The sequence below is a fragment of the Calidris pugnax genome, unplaced genomic scaffold (assembly GCF_001431845.1).
Source record: "Calidris pugnax isolate Ruff unplaced genomic scaffold, ASM143184v1 scaffold40, whole genome shotgun sequence".
Lineage (NCBI taxonomy): Eukaryota > Metazoa > Chordata > Aves > Charadriiformes > Scolopacidae > Calidris > Calidris pugnax.
The window spans coordinates 1,246,990-1,251,015 of record NW_015090796.1 but is presented as its reverse complement, the minus strand read 5'-3'; positions in this window follow the sequence as shown (position 1 = coordinate 1,251,015).

Genomic DNA, 4,026 nt, shown 5'->3' with positions numbered 1-4,026 from the left:
CCCCCCCCAGTTAACGGGGCGCTCCCCGCCCGTGTGCGCGGGTAAAATACCACCGAACGCCTGTTTTATTCATCGCATTTGATCAATAACGCTCCTATTTGTTAAACCCCAGCCCGGGAGCGCTCGCCCGCCTTGATGACAAACATCACAGGGCGATAAATATTGCACAACGCTTAATTACGGTGCCAGCGCCTTGCGCCGGGCTCCCCTTGATGTGATCAAGCCCCCCGTAAAAAAAAAAAAGGAGCGTTTCTGGCAGATATTTTGCTGCGGAAAGGGGTGAGGGGAAACCCAGCCCCTGGAAGTCTCTGGGAATTCTTAAACGCGGACAGGAGGAAACTGTGGATAATACTTTTTTTTTTCCCTGAGAGCTAAAACGCTCTGCTGCTAAAGGAGAGAGAGAGAGTGAGGGGGTTGGGGGGGGCGATCCTTGCCTAAAAAACATCCCAGGGATTTTTAATCCAGCTCCCGGGAGGTGTTCGCACGTCCTGCAGAAAAGCGACACGGCCAGGACGGCGTTTTTCTCCTGGAGTTTTGAGACCCCCTGTTTTTTTTTTACTGTACAGCGGAGAGCCTGCTTTCGGCGTGTAAATACCCAATTTACTCCTTTGCAGGTGTGTTCTCTCTCCCTACACAAACGCTTTCCCCACTTTTATAGGAACTCTTAAATATTTTTTTTTCTTCCCTTTCTTTTTTTTTTCTTTTTCCCCCCTCTCCTGCTAAAATCACAGATGTTTATTTTATTGATATAACCTATACCTTGGTTATGCCGAGAATAATGTGCCTCAACTAACAGTCATTTAGCAAATAATAGAGGCGCTCTGGATGCTTTCCAATGTTACACATGTACTTGGTCATAAAATGATATGTGAAAAAAAATTAACATCTGCTTTCCTAAAATAAAGTGTTGCGAGTAGCTTTTTATGAACGCTCCCCTCGTTTTGAAAAAAAAAGAAATATGTAGAGATAAACTGGCATCCATATGTATAGCATATTTATAATGGTTTTAGGATTTGGAGGTAGCTATTCATTGCCTAAGCCATTTAGCACTGACGTTTTAAAAGCTACTTAACCTCAGACATCCTTGAATCTTAAAGAAGGATTCCCAACGATATTATTTAAAGAGGAATTTGCTGTTAATTTAATTGCACATCGGGGCGGAACCGTGCGCAGGCATGGCCCCGGATGATGATTTTTGAGACCGATCCAACTCGGATTTTATTTACCTGCGCCCCACCACCACCTCCTCCCCTCTCCCCTTCCCACCAGATGCCCGGGAGGTAGTGTCTCTGTGCGTGGGGGGCAGACCCGGCCGGCCTGCCCCGTGGGTGTAGGGGAGAGAGGTTAAGAGAACGGCCCCTTTCTGAGTGACAGGGTGCTGATTTTTTTTTTTTTTACCCCTTTTTTCCTTTTTTCCCCCTTTTTTTTTTTTTTTTTTTTTTTTTTTTTGGAACAGCAGGCAGACCTCTTGTCGTAGACCCTTTCTGTTTCTTTCTGTTTTATCTATCTAACTGATGCAGAGGCCTCATGGTATGTGTTGTTTTGGTTTTTTGTCTTGACAACTACTTCCATCTCCATCTCCATCTCCATCTCCATCTCCATCTCCATCTCCATCTCCATCTCCATCTCCATCTCCATCCCTCCCTCCATCCCTCCCTCCTTCTCCTGCCCCCGCTCCCACCTTTGTCCCCGGGACCCAGGCGACGTTTCCCGGCGTTGCTCAAACCCGGGATATTTCCCCCAAGCTTTGTCCTTTTGTTTGGGGAGGGGACCGGGATCTACAGCCACCCCTGCCTTTTTACCATTTCTGCAATAAAAAGGCCAGGCTCTTTCCCGGAGGAGCCGCCGGAACGTTTTGGGGGTTTTTTGTTGTTTTGATCTTTTTTTGGTTTTTTTCTTTTTTTCTTTTTTCCTTTTTGAAAATATATACTCGTTATTCCTTTCATGAATTCGGCCCATTGAAGGTTCATAAATAATTGTGCTTCACAATTGTGTCTAATTAGCAATGAACTTAATCCAGTGCATCCAAAAGCCTGAAGCAAAGGGAGGGATTTTTTTTGTTGTTTTATTTCTCACTCTCAGTGGCAACCGTCTGATTTTTGAATGCACCTTTGCTGATAAGACAAAATGATGCATCTTCAAAGATCAATGTTATTTTTTTTTTTTTTTTTCTTTTTTTTTCCCCCCCAAAGGCCGACCAGAATAAACCGCTGCTCACACGAGCAGGGGAATTTCCAGAGCTCCGCAGAGTCCCCCCCGCTATTTGCTTTGGAAGGGTGTTTTGTTTTCTCTGCCACCAAAGCTGGTCCAGGGAAATGCGGGCTTGGGGGTCAGCAGGGAAAAGTCATGGACAATTTCTTGCCAGGAAAAGAAAAGAGAAAAAAAAAAAACCCCACAAACAAACCACAAACAAAAAAAACCCGCACCACATCCCCCCATAACCCTGCCTGGGTTGGTAAAAATCATTAAAATATGTTAAGTGACATGAAGTTTGGATTTATGTGGACGCACCGGACAGAAAGTGGACAGAGCCAGCGGGGAGAGTCACGCTTTAAGACAGGGGGTCTTTATTTAAAGATGGTGTATTTATGGGGAAAGAAAGGGAATATCTTACAAAGCTCTCACTATACCCCCGATAACAAAACCTGTCACATCTTTACTTCTGGCTAGAAAAGGAGCGAATGTCCTCATTTGAACATCTCTAAAGTGATTATTAGATGCCTCTCTGAGAAATCAGTTTGTGAGACCGAGCCCGGAACACACACACAAAAAAAAAAAAAAAAGAAAAGAAAAAAGAAAAAAAAAGAGAAAGAGAGAAAAAAAAAAGATAGAGGGAGAGGGAGTATTTGTTCAGTGTCCATCTCTTATTTTACCTTCTCAGTACCGCTGGAGTATCCCTCTGTCCCCACTCTCACCGAAGGACGTTTCGTTAGTACGAACAACCCCAGTTTTAAAATAAAAGATTTGCACCAAGGGTGGGGAAAAAAGAGGGAAGATTAACAAAATGCAGCTAACATTATTTATTTTTTTTAATTATTATTATTATTTTGGGGGGTGTCCTCCCCCGGGATGTGAGAACTTTTTTTTTTTTTTTTTCCTTTTTTCCCCGAGAGTGTGGAATGAAGGACACAAAGACAGTATATGAGTGAAAAGAAGCGAGTGGCCTTTTAATGAGAACCAAAGAAAACCAAAACGTAGATGAAGTGTACCGTAAAAGCTGCTTCAAAGTACAGTCTAATTCCCCCGAGCGCAGCCATCAGATAGATAGTTTGGTAATTGGGAGTTTGCCGCGCAGAGGTGGGATGGATAACCCTGTATTCCTTCCTTTCCCCTTCCATAATTATGGATACGCTTCCACTGGCTGTCTCTGCGCAGAGACAGGAGATACCAGAGACCAGGAGATACCAGAGACCCCCTTCCTTCTGCGGGTGAAGGAAGAGCCAGTCACCACCATTGGGAGAGAAAAAAAAATAAAAAATAAATAAAAAAAAGCAAACACAACAAACGGAGCCCACCCTACCTGCGTGCTCCAACTTAAAATGATTTCCCCTTTTTCTCCTGGTGACCCTGGCTGCAGGAGGACTCTATCTGGGGGGACAACAGCATCAACCCGCTGCTGGTACCTTCTCTGGTGCTCGCTGCTCTGCCGGGCTTTTATTTCGCGTCTATTTTCTGACCTTAAGCTTTTTTTTTTTTTTGCTGCATCACAGGAAAGTCCCCACAAGTAGCAGGGCGATAAATCCAACCCAAAATAAGACAGATTTCCTCGTCGATGTGTAATAAAGTTAAAGGACATTGTTTTGTCAGACAAGCGCTAAGTAGAAAATAAATCTTTGGGTCTGGGGAAACAAAACGGAGCGCTGCTGGCATGTGTGTAAATTTACTTTTAAAAGCAATAAATCAATGTTAAATTAAACAGCTGGGCTCCCTATCTCGGAGGAGGCTTCAGGTTTGAGGGAACCTGGGCGGCGAGGTGCAGCAGGGCACCCTCCCCGGTGACAGCCCCCCGCCTGTCCCCCCCGTCCT